Source organism: Cyprinus carpio, chromosome B24 (genome assembly GCF_018340385.1).
Source record: "Cyprinus carpio isolate SPL01 chromosome B24, ASM1834038v1, whole genome shotgun sequence".
In the NCBI taxonomy this organism is placed as follows: domain Eukaryota; kingdom Metazoa; phylum Chordata; class Actinopteri; order Cypriniformes; family Cyprinidae; genus Cyprinus; species Cyprinus carpio.
The window spans coordinates 7,594,656-7,618,787 of NC_056620.1; the positions used below are offsets into that span (position 1 = coordinate 7,594,656).

The 24,132-nt window shown below is 38.9% G+C and overlaps 1 long non-coding RNA gene across 1 annotated transcript in view; it reads left to right on the forward strand.

Moving 5' to 3' along the window:
* The first annotated feature begins 218 nt into the window (after nucleotides 1-218).
* LOC122142209 overlaps nucleotides 219-24,132 on the forward strand; it is a 104,743-nt gene continuing 80,829 nt past the window's right edge. Inside the window, exon 1 of the long non-coding RNA XR_006158442.1 lies at nucleotides 219-601. This is a non-coding gene — a long non-coding RNA (uncharacterized LOC122142209). The remainder of the gene's footprint in view (nucleotides 602-24,132) is intronic.

A 24,132-nucleotide genomic window follows, 5' to 3' on the forward strand; every position in this document is an offset into this window, starting at 1 on the left:
GCTTTTCATTACAGTGTCAGTGTTACACAGGAGAAAGAAAAAAAAACTTATTCGTTACAAGTTATGTATTTACGTAAACACGCACACTGTAGCTTATTGTAAAATGACCGTTTCGTTTTCCCTCATCAAACATGACTGAAAGTTTTCATTTAGTTTTTCTGGGATAAGGCAAGGAGAGAAGGAGGGAAAAGGGGGCAGAAGGAAAAAGAGGGGAGGTATTGTGCCTGCTCTCCGAAAGGGAGGAGTCAGGCACAGGGAAAGGGCAGCTGGAGCTCCGCACTTCAAATCTTATTTACCCGAGAAACTCTGCATTACAGTCTTTGTGATAAACATTTAGGAGTTTCACGAGTTGCTTTACTTTTGTGTTAGGCTTTAGGTATGCAGGCAAAGATTGCGCGCTAGTTCAGTGCTGGTTTGCCCCTGCCAAGAGCACGTAGGAAAAAGAAAAAAAAAAGTAAGACGACTGAAAAAAGACAAGTCCACAGAGCAGTTTTGGATTTTAAAGTGAAGACGCTAAGAGTGTCTGTCTGCAACTAGCATCTGCACGCGAGCGAGAAGAAAGTCTGTGAGGACAGGACAGAAAAGTTTCGCGACTGAACGAGTAAGTGCAAGAAATGTGCAGTTTTTTCCGAGCCTCTTTGGTTCCATGAAAGTTTTGCTAAATGAAAAAAGGGGGAAGAGTTGTGTAAAACTAATTTTCGTGTAAAAAAAAAGTTAATAGTCGTGGAGTAACTAATCAAAAGAGCGTTTATTGTCAGCGTTGGGCTGAGTTTTCTGCTTCACAGAAAGTTCGGCAGAGTCGTTCTGCAAACTTTGGGCTCACACTGTCTAACTCGCGGCCCATATTGGTCTGTTAAAATGTTTTGCAAGTGTCCCAATGTTTTATGCTTGTTACACTGATAATTATATGTAAATAATAAGAACCATCACAGTGCAGCTGGTTTCAGTGCAGTGTCTCCTTGCGATAGTTTTAATATTTCCAAATGCTTATGTTTTTCTTGGAAATGGTTCATCAGCAAAACTGGGGATCCCTCATCATATTGCAGTGTTTTCACTCACCATAATACCATAATTTAAAAATATTTAAGAAATCTATGAAATCGTACACATAGAACGTAAAACGACAGGTTGTTTATTATTATTATTATTATTATTAATATTATAAACTACAAATTTAGATAAAACTAAATTGGCATATTTAATGTAGGCTAATAGACGCAGCAAACATTTTAAAATGAGAGTAAGTGTAGCCTAAGTATAATTGAACACATAAAATTCCAAACTGACGTTTATTTGCAGCATTAATTTTACGTTTATTTGCAAGTAAAATCAGTTTTAGAGTGTGGAGTTATTGTGTATTTTATTTTGCACTTTTATTTCAATTTGAATTGATTAAGTGAGTAGTTAACTGTGAGTAGAAATTGTGACAATTTAATAGATGGAAACAAACATTTTACGATAATGATAGAAACATTTTAACAGTGTGTGATTATTACGAATTTGTCCGTTGTCGGCTCTCTAGGAGGGAAAAACGCAAGAATAATAACCTAAGTGAAATAATTGCAGCTGACTGTTTTTATTATAATAGCCTAATGCTTTTTTACCAGATTTTATTAGTGGAAATGATCGTCATTTACATTTTGAATGTGGTGTAAAGTTACTGTGTCACAGCACTTGTGTAGATAGACTCTTCCAAACTTTCCAAACACACCGAAGCCCAGAAAAGACTCAGCTTGTAGCTCGGCGACTAGGTTTAAGAACAACCGTGTCCCGCCAAACCCCTCTTGACACCTGTGCGCGATTAACTGACGACCTGGAATCTCATATTTAAATTCAAAATTCACATTTCAATTAGATATTTTTAAATTAAGTGTTTAATAAGATTGTTTAATAAGAGTATTTTTTTCCCTTTCTTTTTTTTCTCAGTAATGAACGTATATGACAGGCATATTGTTTTGTAGAGCAGCTTGTGATGTTACACATTTTAATTGCAATTTATTATAAGCTTAATAAAAGTAAACGGGGCCTGCTCGTTTTGCCTATAATATTGTATGTTTGAGGTCTGCTTTCCTTTCCTTTCCTTTCCTTTCCTTTCCTTTCCTTTCCTTTCCTTTCCTTTCCTTTCCTTTCCTTTCCTTTCCTTTCCTTTAGTATGCTTTTTGCATACATTTTACGAGAATCGTTTTCCAGTAAATTGACTATAGCCTACTAAATTTTTTATTTTTGCTTTTTGCATGGGTTTTAATTGAGTCTTTTCCTAGGGAATTGTCTATATTGAGATCTGTATTATAGCTAAGTTAAATGCAATTAATAATTATTATATTAAGCCTATATTCTTTGTAATATGTCTGTTTTTATCCGGCGACCTATGAATTTGCATGCTACGTGTCAACAGAAGAAAAAGGATATGTACTTTAATCTTTCAAATTTAAAGGCCATAACAGAAAAGAATGCATTTTAATGCCTTAATGTTGTTATGAAATAAACATTTATTTGAGCTCCTAAATTTGAACTCTGTGATGATAAAGTGTTCTCTGATAAGACAGACCTCAGTGTGATTAGAAAAAAATAAATAAATCCAAAGCATGAGTTTTTGATTCTGTATTTATATCTGGTTTCTATCTTGCCTTTTGGGAACAAATTTGTACATTGTTGGTTTTGCTTTAAAAAAAAAAGAAATTACATTTTTTAAAAAGTAAGTGATACACCAGATTATCTAAACTGAGCTAAATTGAGTTTTGCAAGTAACCTAAATTTACATTACATTTGCTCAGCATGAAGCTCAGACTTTATCAAATTTGTATTATGTTTATAACATCATCAAACAATGATTCCATAAATGTGCCTGAATGAAATTCTCATTTGCAATGATTTGTTTAAACAGGTGTAATTTTGTAAAAAAAAAAAAAAAAAAAAAAAAAAAACACTCGCTGCATCATGAAATATCCACAGTCACTCATGTATGGATCAGAAAACAAAATAAACCAAAACAAAACAAAACAGACAAACAAAAGCCAAACTAAAACAAAACAAAAAGCAGGAGTTTAATATCATTACTTTTAGTCCCTCAGTCACTCATCAAACAGGGATTTATCATTATACATTTCATATATGCATGGCTGCATTGCAGAACAAAATTACATTTTTGTTTAAATTTAAATATTAACAAGCAGAGCTGACGTGCGATTATCATCAATGTCATCCCACCCTCTCCATCCACCCACCGTATGTGCATAAAACCCTCAGATTAGGCCTGCCACTGGAAAGGAATGCCCGTACCCTTTACCCTCAGGGTGCTTTAGCATTCTAAATAAGTTCTACCTGTCTTTAAGTGCATGTGGGAATGAGATGACTAACATTGGGCATTGAGATGCTAATGTTGGTTTGAATAGCACTGTGCTTATTGTCCAAACCAATAAGGAACAAATGGATGAGAAATGTTTTTGCGAGTCTGATGTCTTAGAAGCCCGGTAAGACCAGTTGCTATTAGAGTGATATGTTATGATAGATCTGTAGTGCATGAAGGTGACTACAAGGCTTTTTGCGCATTTGATATTTAATCAAGAATCAGACTCCCAGATCTGTTGTCAGACTGTTGTGTATTTTTTTTTATTTATTTGAATTCTTTTTATTTTGTTTTATTTAATATCCATTGTATCAGGCCATGTTTAGCATTTTTGACCCTAACAAGCAGACCCTGATCGAAAATTGCCCGGAAACCTTTATTGTGTGGTGCTGTGGTGCATTGCTTCCACTCACTTCTGTCAACAAAACCTCTTAGATAATCCTCAACATTGATATGTTCAACATCAAATGAAAATGGCACAAAGAGTGAGAAAGAGGAAAGGTAAACAAGTGAAAGTGAGTAATTGAGAAAAAGAAGTAGTGCTCTTGAGCTGTGGGCTGCATCAGATGAGAAGTTGAGTGTTCGTCAAAAGTGTTTGTCTGTGTTTGTGTCTCAGCGGAGGGGGTCTCTAGCTTTGTAGGGGGGCTCAAGCTCTCTCTCTCCTTTTCTTTCACCCCTTCTAATCCCTAGGCCCAGTCATCCCTTCAGGGCATACCTCAGATCTGCCTCTATGTCAGGACGACCCCTTCCTTCTTTTCTTTCTATTGCCCTTTCTCTCTTTCTTTTTGCTTTATCTCCTTTTACATTTTATCTTCACAATCTCTTTTTTCTTCACACACACACACACACACACACACACACTCTCTTTCTCACACACACACACACACACACACACATACATATACATATACATATACATATACATATACATATACATATACATATTTATATTCATTCATTTATTCATTTATTTAATTATATAGTGGCCCTAAACAATATATGGACATGTTTGGGCACTTGTGCCACACTTTGATTAAGGAAATGTATGGATTTTAATGTGTAATATACAAAATGTTACAACAGGACTTTTATTAGAAGTAACTTTACTTTTCAGAATAGATTTTTGTAATTATTTTTTAAAAATGGGTCTCAGCTGGTTATTATAAATATTAAGTATTTTCTGTTCAAGTTCACACAGTTGCCCTTTAAAAAAAAAAAAAAGGAATTCATGTTGTGTTTGTTCCTTCTCAATTTTTCACTATTAATTTTGCCTTGTGTTCGCCCCTTCCATTGGTTATACTCCACAGCAGTAATTTGTGAGTAAACCAGTTCATTCACATACAGCCTACAGGCAGTCACAGGAAATGAGCAGGTTTGTACAAAAATATGAGAGTGACAGTTTGTTTTCGCTGGTGGGGCTAGCTGCGGGAAACTCAAAATTGACCTGCCAATTAACCTGGCCATTTACCTTTTTTTTAAAAAAAAAAGAAGCATTAGAGGTAGAACAATAAGTTAATTCACCAGAAAAAGATACGTTTTCAAGAAATTATAGACAAGCCTTTATAAAACGTCATGATAGTCCTCTAACTACAAACCAGTTCACCTGCTAACCAGCATAAACCAATATGAACTACAATGGAAATTCAAAATGGTCTTTTCAGGCAGGGTGCTACTCACATACTGTAGATGTACATGTGTCATTGTTAATACTAATGTGTGTGTTTTGATGTATTATTATTATTATTTTTTCTCAAGTATGTAGCTGCAAATAGCACACATTGTGTTTTGGCAAGAGCTACTTGGTTTGCCTCTTCTATTAACTGTCCTGGTTGTGAAAACCGTCTGTAAACCTGTGTGAAGTTTGGCAACGAGAATTAAGTATTTCCCCATTTGATGGCAGAGTGTGTTAAGGACTTGTGATGGAGTGGTTGTGTATTGTTATAATTACACAGGTATGTTGGTTTTGATGTGAGGTATTTTGAACAAATGTGAAAAAGCTGCAAATAGAGGGGGCACACACATAGAGGGGACAGATAATCTGCTCCTTCCATGTGATTGATGTCTCTTGTTATCTGCGCTGCTATTCACTAGAGTGTCAGGCATCTTTCTGAGATGAAGAATTGAAGTTCCCTTTCAGTCGATCACTCTCAATGTCACGTCGTGACCGACGAATTGTGAATCTCGCCAGAGAGACCAATCCACTTCGAGTGTAACTAAATGAGCCAATGGACATTGGCATAAGGAATCGCATCTGGCTGCCACACCCCACAGCGTGGGTATAGGATGCAGCAGGTGCACCACAGCCGCTGAGGAAGCTTTCATGGATGGTGCATGTTCTCTTTGTGGGGACATGACCATCTCAGAGTTGCATAAAAGACTCTGCTACGTCAAATGTGCCGCGATTCAGCGATCCAGTGATGACAGTATCACTTTCCTCCTCCTCTTTTGCCAGTGGGCAGCAGTGGGTTGCCCCAGAGCACTCCCTCTGCCCATTCGTGGATCCAGGAAGGTGCTGTGACACTCAAGAACGTGGCCGTCACAGGCCCCGGTCCCTGTGTTCCACCGCACTGCCCCACCCATTGGTTCCACTGGCTCGGTCTCTCGGAGCATGGTTAGCACTCCCCAGTCCATCTCGGTGGCTCCTGCGGACCATCAGACTTGGCTATGCGATTCAGTTCACCAGGTGTCTCCCCAAGTTCAGGGGCATCCAGTTCACATCAGTAAAAGCTGTCGATGCTCCTGTCTTGTGTGCAGAAATTGTAGTCCTGTTGGCGAAGGACGCGATAGAGCCGGTCCCTCCAGCCGATATAAGGATGGGGTTTTACAGCCCTTACTTCATTGTGCCCAGGAACACCAGTGAGTTACGACCAATACTTATCCAAACAAACATTATCCAGAAACATGCTCAGTCAATGCCAAACTGCCTCAAGACTTTATCCGGCAAGACAGCGGTCCCACTGAAAGTTGTTTCAGAGGCTCCTGGGGCATATGGCTGCAGCCGCTGCAGTAGTTCCACTCGGTCTGTTCCATATGAAACTCCTTCAGCACTGGCTCCATGGCCGAGTGGGCATTGCTACGTGGCACTCAGCAGATTACACCCGCGTGTCACAGAACTTTCAGCCCGTGGTTGGATACTTCGGGCCTTCACGCAGGAGTGCTCCTGGAACTAGGGCTGTCACGATTATGAAATTTGCCTGACGAATAATTGCCTAAAAATAGCCACGGTTATTGCAATTAATTGCCTGTTGTAGGGCTTTGGAGATTATGACGATTATGCCGATTATCACGATTGTCTGTTTTTTATGGCTTTCATTATATAATTGTGTTTAATTTAAGGGTTCAGTAAGTAATTATGATGCTTTCTTTTAATCTTTTTTGAGTTATTATTTTGCAGTGTAAGATTACATAGAGTATTCCAAATTTAAAGAATTGGCCAATACCGATCCAACACCAGTGCTATTTTTTTTCTACACCACTACAGAATATCAGTACTGTGTTTGTGGAACTTTTTAAACACTTTGTAAAACATAATACTTCATACTCCACTTAATACTCATTTTCTTATAACAGAGAAAAAACTACATTTGAATAAAAATATATAAACAATGAAATGTATAGCTGACTGTAATTTAGCAGAAAAAACAATACCTTGAAAAAAATCTTTGGTGTACATAATAAAATTTAAACATGTTTATTCTGTTAACTATTTGTATTTTTTACAAACTACATTTCATGAAAATAAAAGAAATCATGAGAAAAATAAAGCTTCTAATAATCTTTCTGTGTGCAAAACTATGATCATGAAATGCTTCAAACAGAGAAGCACAAAGCTCTTATGCACGTCACGGGTGTAGAACGGTCCACTTGAAGCAACACGGAGTCACACCGCTTATGCACATCTAGGGTGCAGAATAATGTTCTTGAAGCAACATAAGTCACAGCGTATCTAGGCATGCGGTGATTTTCACAGATGCTTCGGCCACCTGCTGGGGAGCCATCCACAATGGACATGCAGTGTCAGGGGTGTGAACGGGGCCCCAACTGCGTTGGCATATCAATTGCCTCGAGTTGCTGGCAGTGCACCTTGCCCTGAGCCACCTAAGAGTGTGCCTTTGGGGCAGGGATGTACTGGTACATGGGCAATATTGCGACTGCTGCATATATCAACCAGCAAGGCAATTTACGCTCCCATCGCATGTCCCAACTTGCCCACCACCTCCTGCTCTGGAGTCAGAAGTATCTGAGGTCCCTTCGTGCCATCCACATGCCAGGAGTGTTCAATCGGGCAGCAATCAAGCTGTCTCCAGCAGCACTTCCAGGGGAGTGGAAACTCCACCCCCAAACAGTTCAGCTGATCTGGAGGTGGTTCAGAGGTGCTCAGGTAGACCTGTTTGCATCTCCAGAAACCACCCACTGCCAGTGGTTCTACTCCCCAAGGCAATGCTCGGCACGGATGCACTGGCACACAGCTGGCCCGGGGTCTGCGCAAATATATGTTTAGTGTTGTTTTTGGCGGCCTGTTTTAATTTTAGTCTTAGTCTAGTCTTTGTGTGAAGCTGTAATTTTAGTTTTTATTAGTTTTAGTCACGTTCATACTCTTTTTAGTCTAGTCTAGTTTTAGTCGACTCAAACTGATGACATTTTGGTCTAGTTTTAGTCGACGGAAACTGATGACATTTTGGTCTAGTTTTAGTCAATGAAAATGGTATTTTAGTCTCTTTTTAGTAATGCAATTCTGTTTAAACCAGTCAGTATAGTACAAGTACCTAGAAGTACAGACGAAACCAAAATTTTCTTTTAGCCAAACCCATTTCAAACAAGGTTATCTTATTATATTATTGTTACCTTATAGACTCAAGAATACATCCATTCCAGACATGGAAGACACTCTGATTTGAATTTACATTTATTTTACCAAACAAACATGTTAGAAGTACACACATAAAATTAAATTAAATGAATAAAAACAATAAAAATAATAATAATAATCTGCAAATTTTTCTCCCAAAGACGAACCCCGGTTGGCCGGCCATTGGTCCCTTTATCTGTGTCAAGGCTGATTTATACTCGACACGTCCGCAGTTTCGCTTGGGTCATCGCAGTGTTGCTGGATGTTCGCTTTGAGTGCACGTGAACTATTCGCGTGGCGAAGTGCATGGCATTTTTTGTAACTTTTCGCATAGCTCCGCATCCGAGCATGCACGAATTCAGGGCGATTCTAGCTGAACATGCACGTCTGTGTCGCCGTTTGTGTGAAACAGAAGCAGTTTAATGTGAAGTTCAAACTCCATCAGGTGCTTTTTGACGGAAAACGCTTTTTTTGGAAAAAAATGTTTGCATAGTTTGTCCAAGACTTCTTATTTGAAGTATGTTTTTTTTATTGTATAAAATAGAATTAGAATTCATTTAGATATTAATTATACACTATGTGCTTAAAGTTGTCTTGTGTTTGATGCGTAATACAGCCAGTAGTTTAAGATTGTTTTAAGTTTGTACATAAAGAAATGATTAATTCATCAACTCATTCATCACAAGACTTGAACTGGCAAATGACTTCTCACTGGTGATTCCTGACTGTGTTAGAGGACAAGTCACTCCCCTGTCGTTTCAAAGAATAGTACAACGGCGAACGCAACAAGTATAAAAACCTCGTCCGTTTGGGAAGGTGCGCTCGCAGTTAGCGGAGCCAGGTGAAAGTATAAATCCTGCTTAGCTTTGTTTCTTGTCATCTTCTAAATAAATAATGCCGCGAGTGGGACTTGAGGACGTGACGTTGGTCGCGTCTGCGCAGTGAGACACAGGAAACAGAAATACTTCAAAATAATAATAACGACTAAACGAGACGAAATAACGTTAAAACATTTCGTTTCATCTCATTTTGGCCAATGAAAATGAAGAGACATTTTAGCATAGTTTTTATTTTGTAAACCACATTTAGTCTTGTTTTTATTCGTCAACGATATTTCATTATACATTTAATTATAGTCATCGTCACATGACCAGCATTTACGTTGTGTCTTGTCTCGTTTTCATCACATGATAAAGGTTCGTTGACGACAAAAGCAACACTATATACATTTCCACAGTGAGCCTACTTGCACAGATGCTGTGCAAGATCAGGGAGGACGAGGAGCAGGTCTTGTTAGTGGCTGGAGTGTAGACTGTCCCCTTTCACCTTTAAGATTTACTTTGCTGCTATTTCCGTACACCACAACCTCATTGAGGGGAGGCCGGTGGGGAAGCATGGTCTGGTCATCAGGTTCCTTAGGGGGGCCAGAAGGTTAAATCATCCTAGGCCCCCCTTCTTACCCTCTTGGGGTTTGGCATTGGTGCTAAGAACCCTACAAACTGCTGCCTTCAAGCCTTTGGAGTCAATCGAATTGAAGTTTCTATCCATGTAAACCCTACCCCTGACTGCATTGGCCTCGATCAAGAGGGTGATGGACCTGCAGGCATTTTCAGTCGACGAATCATACCTTGAGTTTGGGCTGGCTAACTCCCCGGCCCGGCTACGTACCTAAGGTTCCTACCACTCCCTTCAGGGATCAGGTGGTGAACCTGCAAGTGCTGCCCCTGGAGGTGGCAGACCCAGCCCTAGCTTTGCTATGTCCTGTATGCACACTGTGACAGTACGTGAATACAACTCAGAGCTTTAGGACCTCAGAGCAGTTCTTTGTCTATTACGAAGGACAGCAGAGGGGGAAGGCTGTCTCCAAGCAGAGGATGGCCCACTGGATAGTGGATGCCACCACCTTGGCCTATGAAGCACAAGGTGTGCCCTGCCCGCTTAGGCTGCATGCTCACTCCACTAGGGGTGTCGCATCATCCTGGGCGCTGCCTCATGGTGCCTCGCTAGCAGATATTTGTCATTTGGGCGACTCCTAACACGTACACTAGGTTCTATAACATACGTGTAAAACCAGTTTCCTCCTGTGCTCTCACCTCAAATGGGTAGTGGCACTGAGAGGCCCGGTTCAGAGTCGGCTGGCAGCGTCCTTAACGCCTATTCTCCAGAGAGTTCCCTAACCTGGCTGGCATGTTGAATCCTCCAGCACCTTGGCGGCTGGACGTGGCAGAACGTTCGGCGCCAGGCCTTTCATCTAATGAATTCCTGAAATCTGGTGTGAGGCTAGTGCCCATATGAGTGAACCTGTTGGGATCCCATATGTGTATTTCCATGGTACAGTTACTAGTGCTGTGTTTCCCCTGGCAGGCTATGCTCTGCCGTTTCTAGATGATGCAGCCTGAGCCATCTCAGGGACATCCATGCACAATAGGAACCTTTTGGGTTACTCCACATGAGTAAATGTCACTCAACCCCCTCTGGGAAGAGGTGACTCTGCAGCGTGCCTCTTCCGAGTAGGAAGGGCAAGCTTTCCCAGTGTTATCCAAGTCCTACATTTACATTTATGCATTTAGCAGATGCTTTTATCCAAAGTGACTTACAGTGCATTCAGGCTAAAATTTTTTTTTTGGCTAACCTGTTCCCATGGGAATCAAACCCACAACCTTTTGCACTGCTAACGCAATGCTCTACAACTGAGCCACAGTAAGTCCCACTGTTTGGGTTGCTCGATGAGCAGCAGTAGTCGACCTTCTCTGTGTAGAGCCCAGTCCTATAGCCTGCCTTATAGGAAGGGTCAGGAGGCTTACAAGGGAGACTGGAAGGGGGCAGCACCTGTGGTGTGTTGGTAGGGATTCCCAATTCGTCGGTCACAACGTGATGTCGAGAGTGACCGACTGAAAGGGAATGTCTCGGGTTACATGTGTAACCCTCGTTCCCTGAAGGAGGGAACAGAGACGTCACGTCCTGTCACCACAGTTGCTGTACCTCCGCTGAGCTGCCGAGTCACCGGCTCGGCTCCTCAGTGAAAAAAATTATGAATGCAGTACACCTGCTGCCTTTTATACCTGCGCTGTGGGGTGTGGCAGCCAGATGCGATTCCGCATGCCAATGTCCATTGGCTTGTTTAGTTACACTCAAAGTGGATTGGTCTCTCTGTCAAGATTCCCAATTTGTCGGTCACAACGTGATGTCTCCGTTCCTTCCTTCAACGAACAAGGGTTACACATGTAACCAAGACATTGTCTAACATTCTATAAAACTGATCTTTCATTCTGTCAATATTTTAGATTATGCTGACAGATACAGATTTTAAGCATTTCATCAACAAACATACAAACGAATAAAAAATAAATGAATAAAGATAAAATATAAGTTAATTTAAACTATATAACTAAAGTGTAGTTATAACATTTATAAGATAACATTTGAGAAAATAATACAATTAAATAACACATAATAATAATAAAAGAAATAAGAGATTAAAGGCAAAACAATAAAAGATAAACCATTATTTATTTATTTGAAATATTTTAATCATCCACATTTTAGTGACTTAACCTTTAACCCTAAGGTCAAGGAAACAAGGCCAGGGGAATAGCTGAATAACAGATTCGTATGTAAAAAGTACTGGGGCATATGTTCACTCTAAATCCCCAATTATAACTCCTCTCCTGTTTGCCTGTTCTTCCCCATGTGTTTTGCACTCTTCTCTGTCCCCTCTGAGTACTTTAAAAGTAAATGTCAAAACCCTTGCCTCCCCGGGCCCCGGGGAGTCGCTATTTACAAAAACAAAGGAGAAGATTCAACCATATGAGCAAATTTCAGGCATGCCTGAAAGACTACCCCATTGTCATCACAGCATGTAAAGACTAATCGCTTTTTCTCATGCAAAGTGTGCTGGTTTTAAAGGCCCAGGTATAGATGAAGTGAGAAGGAGAGAGAGGGGAGAGGTGTGGAAGGGGGGCTTTGTTTTAACAATACTCCACAGGGAGCTTTGAAGGGAAGGCAGGGGCTATTGGAGGGGTCCCTCTCCTGCTGAACAAAGACTAGTTCCTTCCAAGCAAAGATAAAGAGAGGGGGTGGAGGTAAATTTTTTACAGACTAGTTCCCTCAAGGAGATTTTGGAGTGGAGGGGAGGAGAAGGGAGGTAGAGTGGGAGTCTTTGGAGTCCTCTCTTGTTTATAACGATAGTGTGTCACCGCAGATTCCCAATATGACACATATCTGAGGGGCAAGAGAAGAGATGGAACAGAAGATAGGATTGGGCAATATGAGAATGTACTGTGGGACTCCAGAAGTGTTAATCAGATGAGATTTTGTTATTCCGTTTATACTGTGGCTACTTTATTTACACATGAGAGTAAAAAAAAAAGAAAAAAGAAAAAAGAAATAATACTAATAATAAATATAATATGACAATACATATGTTCCCAAACAAGTTCAGTTGTTTGTCTTTATTGAGTTTAGTTGTTTACGGTTGCCAAGCAACACTGGATGTTTGATGTATATAATGCAGATGATGTGCAGTTGCATGTATATTGCATTTTCTACAATTACCTTGACTGTGGCTCAGTCAGTCAGAATTTAGACTCAGTCAGTCAGAGTGGATATTATATTTATTTTTGAATAGGCTAGTAGTTTTGTTTTGAATATTATTATGAATAATATTTTGTTTGTGTCCTTCAACTGAAAATAATGAAGTGTTTTTTTTTTGGCTGAAATGTGTCTATTCATCACCCTGTAGTTGTTCATTTGTTTATATTTTAATTCACTGGATTGTCAAATAAATAAATAATAATTGTGTGTGTTTTTTAATATGTGTGTATTATAAGTACACCGTGATAAGATTTTGCTCATACTGCTCTCCCCTAATAGAGGTAAGCATGAGCAGCAGAAAAGTTATTGTCATGTCACTCAAGAAAGCTGTTTTTATCAAGAGGGCTCAGCATGCTTGGGAAATACATCTTTTTCTTGTAGGAGGACAAGGTTAGACTTCTCTATGGAATTTATTATTCAGTCACACTTACAACCACAGGTACACACAGTCCTCTTTAGGTTGCTAGCTGCTCTCGGTGGACAGTGAGCGTGCCATGTGCCGTCGTAAAGGCTCTTCCAGCAGCCGTGTTTTAGAGCGAAAGGTTCCATTTGTCAAAGGTGCTCAAGAGTGCTCCCCCTCTCATGCTGCCCTGCAGTTTGGCAGCTACTTGCTGAAGTCATTGTCTGAGAAGAGGCAGGACATTACTCACTGCTCAGGGAAAAAGAGACTTGGGGCCCCAGGCACCCGGACTGACTGGATTCATGAATGGGGAATTGGGTTTACATACTGTGAGTTAGTTACTATAACAATAAAGTGCTTTAGACATGAACTTAACCAGGCTGATGTCTACCATATGAGGAACAGAAAGATAGAGAAACATAAAGTGAGTGGGAGGGATGTGTGGTAGAGGATGTTAGCACATTTGGTGTGCCATGTTCTGCATGATAATTCTAAAATGTCCAGAAGTGCATGCCAGATGCTGGTCTTTTGTATGTGGGGAGCTGACATGTAATAATTATAGGATGTTGACATGTACTGCATTGTGACATGGTAAACTTAATGTAAAATGAAAAACATTCCTTATATTACATTTTATTATAGATATATGTATTTAAATAAACAATATAAATGTAATAATATATTTAAAATAAATATTTAAAAAATGTATGAAAATTGTTCATTTATGTAACCTATTTGAATAAAAATAATTACCTTTTTTTGAGTATGGGATAGTGTATGTTCAGCATATACTTTTCTTGTTGGGAGACTTCTGATGTGGAATTTTTTTTTTTTTCCAGAGAAAAATAATGCAAAGAAGACTGTAAAGACGATGAAACATGAGAAGAGGGGAAGGAAAGTGTCAAAAGAGAGAAAGTTTGGAAGACTGCAGAAAAGGGCAGCAAATGGGGTAGAGAAACATGGAGAGAGAGTTAAAGAGAGAAAGAGTTGAGCTGGAGTATTTTTTTTCCCCTCTCAGAGCTCAGTGTGTAAGCTTGCATCTACCTCCCAAAGCTGCTTTCACAAAGAGATTTACAAGACAGGTTTCTACCACCCTGCATTTCAAGCGTGTGTGTCTGTGTATGGACGTCTGCCCACTTGTTTGAGTTATTTTGTGCATATAAAGTGCATGCAAGAAGAACACAGATTTTCATGTGATTGTTTCAGATTGGACTTTATTTCAGTATGTGCGCTGGCATTTAGATATGGCAGTAATTTTAGTTTTACATGGGAAGGTCACAGATACCTGGCATAGGCCTACTGACATACTTTTAATAGATATGAATATGTCCTCTCACAAAGGCTAAAAAAATCCTCAGATGCCAGAAAATGTGTGTGTGTGTGTGTTTGTGCCCTGCATCATGTGTTGGCTTGTGTGCTGGCACTGTATTCTGGTGTTCTTCCACATACAAAGGGGGCTACTTAGCTTTTAGAATTATTTATGTTGTTTGGCTTTTTGTGCAACAGTCTTAAGCACTTGTCTCCTCCTATTAGACTGAATGACTCTACTGAACCCAGCTGAAATCTCTCCAAACTCATCAAACCGAAATCTCCCTCTGCTGCTTGGAGCATTTCATCTTTTAGAGAGGATAGACACTTCACAGATGATATAATGTCTTGCAGATTCATGTTTGCAACCCCTTGTTAATCATGCAAGGTTTTTATAATAATTGCTTGTAAATCAAAATGATCAGTGAAGGCTTGTTGTGGTTCACACACCCTAAATAAATATTTTTAATGGCTATTGATGGGCCTGTTTTCAAATGTGTTGCGTAACTGCAATTATATTTCTATAAGTTACACCTCTCTTACATTTTGGGTTCAGTACTAGTTGCGCTGTGTGTCAGCATCAAGATTGTGCTGTAAAATAATTTATGAAAAAGTGCATTACTTTACAGCATTTTTGTTTGATTCAGAACTGCAGCTGTTTAAAAGCAATTTGTTTTAAAATAATAAAATAAAAATAGTAATATAAAATTAAATATAAAATAAAAATACATTTTAGAAAATTGAAAAAATAATTAAAAAAATAATTGTATTATTAAAAATAAATTGTATTCCTTTAGACTGCAGATCCATCTAGGGAGGCAGCAAAGCCCTAAATGGCAGATAAAATTTGTCTGCTGGTTAAACGCTAGGCATCCCTGGAAGTGGCATATGTTAATGCCGTTGTTATTGAGACTATGTTTATATGATTAGAGAGTGAGAGGTCGAGATGAAAGTCAAGCAGGAGTGATTTGTCTTCTTGTGCAGCGAAAGGAGATCAATGCAAAGTGCCTCTTGCCCACTCAACAAGCCATGTAAACTCATTAACTTCCTGAGACCTAATCCTGATTTTACATACACACACACAAACAAGGCAGATCAGTGAAATTACTTGTGTAAGATTAGGTTAATGTGTTAATAAGTGTGAGTGGGTGTCTGTGTTTCTTTAACTTGATTGTGTCCAAGTGTGTGTGGAAACACTGGTTTGTATGCATGTGTGTAAGAGATAGTCGGGATTAATGGGTTTTATCATTGCCTAGATGTTTTGCACACCTGTCTATGATTAATTTAGTAATCTGTGATATATGGATGGTTGCAACAGAGCGGCAACCTCCCGCTCTCTCACGTGAAGTCAACAAGGAATTGACTTAAACTGTAATTCATCGACTGGCACTTGAGGCTGGGTGCAAAAGGGAGTCAGTCCCATAGACTCCCCATGTTAAAATGCCCAACTTTACAGCAGAAAAAAAACATGTTTACAGCTTGGTTCAAAAAATTATTGTGGTCTATATAGCTAATTTTGCCCTTCATGACAACGGTTAGGGGGGTGAATTTTTTTTTATAACTCATCCGTTTAAATTATATTAAACCTTAAAGTTCTGCATAATTAAGGGCGTGGCCACTTGAGTGACAGGTGGATTGCCGCTGCTGACACTGCCGTCGAGCTAGGTGGGCTTCAGCAACCAGCTCCTGCCTTTTTGCCCATTTTCGATTATCCGGGAGAGTCGCACGGTGACGCACTGCCAAGATGGCGACGGCCCTCTCTGCAACCTTTGAGCTTCAAAACTGCTCTTCAGGAGTCTATGGGTGATGTCACGGACACTACGTCCATATTTTTATACAGTCTATAGTTGGAATGTGCATGATAACTCAGACATGTCCAAAAGTGAATGTTCTGATGTTGGTGTTCACTTTTTATTTGTATTTAAAAGTAAATAATTAAAGTTATTTGTGGAGATTAAGAAGATCGTACTATTACATCAGGCTTTATTAGTTACATGTGAAGGCTATGGCTTAGAATCTTTACAACTGGAATATATGTACAGTATTCCGATTCTTTTGACTATGTGTGAGAACAATATTAAAGATGACGATGATGATGATGATGATGATAAGGTGTTGATATGGAGAACACAGGTGAAGTAAGACACAATTCCTGCTTCCTTGCTGCTGCTCATATCTTTCTGTGTACCTGCAGATGGAGGATGTTTCTGAGTGTGTGTGGGGAGATCTGTTAGAAGTTCCCAGAATTCCCCCTCTGCCTGCCTCCCCAGTAGGTTTGTCCCACATCTTAGTTTCCCTCCTTCTGGCATATTCTACAACTTTATTTGCCTCTGTTTTACAGAGGAATACACACTCACTCACTCACTTACACTTCAGTACATGTAGGCACATAGGCTTTCCTCCTCTTGCAGATTGCGCAAGTGAAACAACTTTTACATACACGCACATATGCAATCCTGAAAAGTCCTGTTTTTTATGGTAGATATGACTCCCATCGCCTGCAGATGGGAGTACTAACTAAACAAACTTTCCTGTACTTTTTTGGTTCAAGGATATGAAGAATATTAACTTGATTGAAAATATACAGTTCTTTTAACTTGTTCTTAAGAATAAATATTGTAATAATATGTATGCTTATATTTTTATTCTTATATCTGTATTATGTGTAGGGTTGAGCAATAACATAAGACCTGTTAGAATGTGATTCATTTATGTTAATCGAGCAGATGAATCAATTCAAAATGATTGAGTTATTCATTTGTGTCATTTCCATAGATGCCCCTGTATGGCGTAATATTTCCTTATATTAAAATATTTCATTAAAGTAAATGTATTTATAAAATTAACTAAATCACATTTTTTTTATTTAATTAATCATGCCTAATCGCATATTAATACATTTATATTGTCTTAGGGTGCTTTCACATATAGTTTGTTTGAAAGAAACCAAACCCAGTTCACTTAATTTTACCTTGAAACTCCAAATTAATTGAAACAACATAAAGATGGCATATTTTAAACGTGTTTAATGGCATCTGTTATTGAAGCCCAGTATTATACCAGTACTGCTGCTGATGTCTCTATTAAATGCCTTTTCCTTCAATTTTAGCCATTGATTATAGCCATTCAACTTAACAGTGTAATTGGAATAAAAAAATCTTTAAAATAAAAATTAAAATAATCTTTACATAAACTATAAATTATATATGCATAAACTATTAATTGTATGTAGATTAATCTTTAAGCTACAAAAGTTAATCAGCAATAAGAGAATTTTGTGATTTATTTTAAATTATTGTTATTTTATTTTAATCTATGAATTTTTGAGAGGAGTGTTGTCTCTTTAAAACCTGATGCACATTACACGGAACTGACACACATTCATAATTTTGTGTGTTTTTGTCCGTAAATGAGTACTCACTGCCTACTGGCGAGCTGTCTTTAGTGGCTTTCTGTATACAAGTGTCAGATGCCTGTGTTCACAGAGAGCTGCTTCATAGCATGTTTACATCATGCTTCATAGCGTGTTTATATCTATATGCTGATTGATGAATGAATGAATGACACAGTAGATAAGAACAGTTCCTATTCTCTGTTTTTATAGCTCCATAAGATGATGCATGATACACTTAGGAACATTCCCTTGCTGTTTACTGTCACTGTTAGGAACGATTGTTTTTAGCTGAAGGATGGCATTTAATGAATTTACTTCAAAAAGTTAATATCAATGCATTCATTTTTGGTTTTAATCATTGTATTGTGTGGTAACCGTTTTATAAAAGCAAAAAAGTACACATCGTTTAATTTTTATTTTGAAGCAACATCATACCTGTCACAGTACTGCTGCTGTGTAGGAGTGCAGCGCAAAGGAGTGAGGAGACGATTGAGAAATTTACAAATTTTAATGATCAAATGGAAACAGGAAAACACACGTAGCAAGGATGACATGAACATGAACAATTCCAGACAATGGAGAACAGAATGGGCTAGAACCCAAATAGGGCAGATAACAAGGGGCAAACAGGTGATGAGGATAACTAATAACAAGGAAGCCCTGGAGGCTGTTGCAAGACAGGGACATGGGAAGGCCTCCAGGGTAGATCAGGGAGCTCTGAGAGCCATGGTGGAGCAGGCAGTTCATGTTGCCATGACAGAGCAGGCAGTTCAGGTTGCCATGCTGGAGCAGGTGACTCAGGAGTCCATGGTGGAGCAGGCAGTTCAGGTTGCCATGGCGGATCAGGTGACTCCGGAGGCCATGGCGGAGCAGGCAGTTCAGGTTGCCATGGCTGATCAGGGGACTCAGAAGGCCATGGTGGAGCAGGCAGTTCAGGTTGCCATGGCTGATCAGGGGACTCAGAAGGCCATGGTGGAGCAGGCAGTTCAGGTTGCCATGGCGGATCAGGTGACTCCGGAGGCCATGGCGGAGCAGGCAGTTCAGGTTGCCTTGGTGGATCAGGCAGTCCAGGAGATCATGGTGGATCAGGGGACTCAGGAGGCCATGGCAGATCTTCCGTGACCTGGAGCCTTCACTGGGCTAAACTTGGGGACAGGAGCCCTCACTGGGCTAAACTCGGGGACTGTAACCTTCTCTGGGCTAAACTGAGGGAATGGATCCCTCTGTGGGCTATACTCGGGAACAGGAACCCTCCATGGGCTGTACTTAGTAACTGGAGCCCTCTGTGGGCTATACTCGGGAACTGGAGCCCTCCGTGGGCAATACTCGGAGAGCTGGAGCCGACACTGGAGCGAGCTCTGGGGCTCGGAGCGACACTGGAGCGAGCTCTGGGGCTGGGATGAGGGCTATGAAGTCTTTTCCTCCTCATCCTCCCTTAGTTATGGATGAATTGGGTGGCCGGCAGGCTTGTCATTGCAGTGGCCGGGGGGCTTGACAACAACGCGGACAGCGGGGCTGACTCGGGAAGGACCAGCTGACATGACTCGGGAACGGCCAGCTGACTTGACTTGGGAATGGCCGGCGGAGGGGTTCCGGATCAGAGACTCTCCAGACACCGGATGACTGCCTCCTTCCTGTCGAGGTTGGTGGTGTCTGCTGGCAGCTCCATCTCGAGCCAGAACAGCGTCAAGAGGGTTTCCCCCTCAAGGGAGCTGGTGAGGGCGAGCGGCACGAACGCCCTTGTGTAGATGCTCGGGTCGGGGTTCGCCTAAGCCACGGCGATGAACCTCGCTCATTCCTCCATATGAGCGGGGAGAAACGAACGGGGAAAAAAACAAAAGACTATTAAAAAAAAAAAAAAAACATACTGTCACGGTACTGCTGCTGTGTAGGAAGTAAGGAGTGAGGAGACGTAGGAGAATTATACGGGAGAACAGAACGGGCTAGAACTCAAATAGGGCAGATAATGAGGGGCAGAGAGGTGATGAGGATAACTAATAACAAGGAACAGGTGATTACTAATAATAAGAAAAGGAACTGGAAGGACCAAATAAGGACAAACAAGAACTAAACAGGAGCATACATGTGACAATTCCAAGTCAATGCTCTCTCAGCGATCAATAAAACTGTTAGCCAAGCAGATAGACAGGCATAATAGTTCAGTTTAATTGTTTATTTAACAACTGTTCCAAACCAATTTGGCAACAAAAATCAGTTTCATGTTCAGGGCTAGATTTACCTTATTGTGACATAGGCAAAATAAATGTTTGCCGTTGACCAGAAACCTACTATTGGTAGTTAGTATTGTGGCTTTATTTTATACAGATACATTTATATAAATGGGAACACTTCATAATAAGCTTCATTAGTTAACATTAGTTAAGTGTAGTTAACATGAACTAAGAATGAACATTACTTTTATAGCATTTATTAATTTTAATGTTAATTTCAACATTTACTAATGCATTATTAAAATCTAAAGTTATAAATACTGTAATAAATGTATTGCTCATTATTTGCTCATGTTAGTTAATACATTAGCTAACATTAACTAATGCAATCTTGTTGTATACTGTCCATATAAACATACAGGCCTACAGATAGGCTATGTTTATTTGCATCACTGCATGTGTAGTTATTAACATTTCACCAAAATCAAGTTCAAATACAAAGTTTTTGAACAGCGAATGCCCCCCCCCCCCCCCCTCCGTCATTTATGCCACATCAGAGGCAATATGTGCATCACATTTACGTTTTCATCAACTTGCAGGTTATACAGTTTTCTGTCGCTATGTGGGTGCTAACTTATTTTCTGTTATTTGACCAAAATATTATATTATAAAAGATTCAGTGCTTCGCAAAAAATGCTAGACTAAGACACTGTTCTCCACTCCTCAAATACAAAAAGCATTAGCCTTTATAAATATAGTGTTTCTTGAGTAAAGAAAATGCTGTAGATATTCAATCAACAGTTATTTACCTTCAAACTGCAAACAAGCTGAGATGCTCAAAACTCAAGAAATAGGATCTTTAGTAGTTATTTGTGGTATGGTGAAAGTAATTTGTTAATGCCTTTATACTTTAAAATTTCCTTCTAATGACTGATGGTTGAAAGGTGAGTAAAATAATGTCACCTCATTGTACCCAGTTTTTGTAAATGATTATTATTGCATTCACAGGGCAAACCTTAAATGGTAGTTTCTCCCATAATTTGAGCAAAGCGTCATGGGGCTAGGAAAAAGGTAGATATATAGATGTAAATATATGTATTGTTAAATTCTTGTGTATAAATGGAAAAAGATAAATATAATTTTTCTTTTTGGTTACATTTTGAATCTGCAGTACTTGGCAACAATGGCTGTTTATTTAGAAAACAATGCATAATGTATTATATGTAAATTCTCAATTTCTCCATTCTCCATAATTTTTAGCTGTATCCTCTAGCGCTAATTTTGTACAATATATTTTGGATCCAGATTTGTTTTCTTCACTTTTTTTCTTTGGTTGTTTAATCATTTTACATAATATAGTATACTTTTTTTAATTTTAATTTTTTTTTTTATGTAGTGCCCAATGCAAAGCCATTTAAACTAAACACACTTGATGAAAGAGTCAACAAAAAACCCCAAGAAAAAATAAACTATATAAATAAAATATGTAAGCAGATATACACAAGTATGTAAATATGTAAGTATATTAGTCAACTACTGGATATATGATTATTTTATTTGTATAACATTAATTAACATGCATTAACATTTTACAAAAGTTGGACCTAAAAGTCTCATTCTAATATATATTTTGATATATTTATCTGACATGGTTTTCAGATGTTTGTCATCCTGCTTTTTGCTGTCTTATGCTCTGTCTTTATCTTAATGTTAAAACAAATGCATTCCCTTCATTTGACTGCTTCTCTTTCTGCTCTCCGATAATCCATCTTTCCCTCCTTCCATGTCACTTTTATTTTCTACATTTGTGAAAATAATATTTGTGTAAATAAAACACACACACCCCCCCTCCCCCATAATTTTTTTCAGCAATAGAGCGCTGTGCTGCAGGATGACTTCATCTAGTCTAATTTCTGGGTTGTAATAAGCTGTAAATGGCGAGGCTGCTGGGGTCTGTGTAGGAATTAATAAGAGCTAATAAAGCATGCCTGTGGGGACAGCAGCCTGTCTTTAAGTAAACATTATGACTTCTCCAGGGGAGCTGTTGGCAGTGGGGAGCTGCTAAGGGACTGGGCTCTGGCTTGACGAATCATGAAGCTGTGGGGTAGATAATTTGCTCCTTGATTCTACACCAATGGGGCTAATAAGGCCTCTCTGCTTGACTGTCTGATTGGATAGGCTGGTATTGTGCATGAACATATTAATCATGTATTTTGGTGAAATTTGATTTGGGGAGTAACTGAAACGAGTTGTCCCATTGGAAAGAAATGGATATACTGTAAAAATAAAAATAAAAAAGTAAGAAAATTAAGTTGATGAAACAAATATTATTAGATTATGTTTCACAAGAAAATACTATTTAAAATTTTCTACCCCAAAATTTAATGTTTAATTCAGAGTTACTTGAAATTTAATAGGAATTTCTGCAAAGAACATTGTTTCTAGATTCAAAAATAATAAATTATATTGAACAATCATAGAATAAATAACAATAATAATTGTTATAAATAAACTGTTGTATAATTTGTAAAAAAAAAAAAAAAAAAAAAAAAGTAAAATAAAACATTAAAAGATAGTTATTAATAACAAACACTGATGAATATATTTTGTAAATAATTTGTTTAAACAAGAAAAATGAATAAACAATGAATAAACTGATTAATAACAAAAAATATTTTTAAATAATTTATCAATAAAATATAAATAAATTATTATTTTTTAAAAATTTTTATTTATTGTGGTGTGAGTGTAAATTAAGTCATTTGTGTTTTGAGATATGAAAGTCTGAAATTTTGTTTTGTATTTTGTCTTATGTTAGATTTTGGTGTGTTTAGAGTGTTTAGAGGTTAGATATATGTGAGTCTCTGTAGTTGTAAGTGAACTGGTGTTTAGAGGTGAACAGTACCTGTTGTGAGTTACTGTGAGGTACTGAGATTTGACAGGTACTGAAGTGTGCTCCGAATCCCCAGGGAGACAATTGCGAGACCCCCCTAAAAGTCTTAGCAATCTCACCACAACTATGTTTGATCACAGTCAGTGCAAGCATTGTGTGTGCATGAGGTGGAGAGAAAAAGAGAAATATGCACAGGCTGGATGCTTTGCATCTGCAAAGGAAACCCTCTTTTTTACTTAGATTACTGAACTTCACATTCACACACCACCCAACACCCAACAGTGTGTGCTCACAAACACTGGATATAGAATGAGAGGGGATCTCTCCTCCCCCACACTCTCAGCGTGCTGACAGATTTGGTAAGGCAGGAGGCACTCTTGAGTTTTGACAAACCAAAGCGTATACTGAAGAGGTGACCAGTGTTAGTAGTCACACTTTTTACTATTTACTTTTTACTTTTTACTTGTGTACAAAAATCTACTGACAATTACCAACTTTATTGCAGAGGAAAATAGATTAATACAGTAGCTGATGCTATTGGAACTAGTTGTCACACTATTTGGTGCAAGTTTTCTATTTGATGTTTGATATAAAATTGAATACTATAGACTTTTTGTTAGTTTACAGATTAATACAGTTGTTGATGCTATTGGGCACACACACACACACACACTAGGGCTGCATCAAAACACTTGAAACATCAAAACATTCCAGGCAACCCGTAACCTGTGTTTTTCCAACCTTCTACCCGTGAAAGTGCACCAGAATGGCAGCCAAACCCGTGACTTCCCACCTGTGAACTCGTACTAGATCAATGTACTCCCAGTTGCGAGCTCTGACATCACACAGCCCGCAAAACAACAATGGCAACCCCCACGGAAAATATTGCCTACGGATGCGGTGTTTATGCAAGTGGTACACGGTGAGAAACAGACTTTAGGACAATATAACGTTGCAATAAATTTAATAATCTAGCTATGATTCCTTGTGCTCAGGCAGTTTGGCGTGACTTGCCTGGAACGCTACAAAGTCGTGGTTTGAAGTCGTGATTTACGGGCTCAAAAACCTGCCTGGAATGCAGCATTAGTCCATGGTTCATACGTACAGTACCTCGCTTTTTAACCACGGTTTTTGATTCAGTTCAGTTCTGATAGCTTGGCACATCAGGCCACATCCCG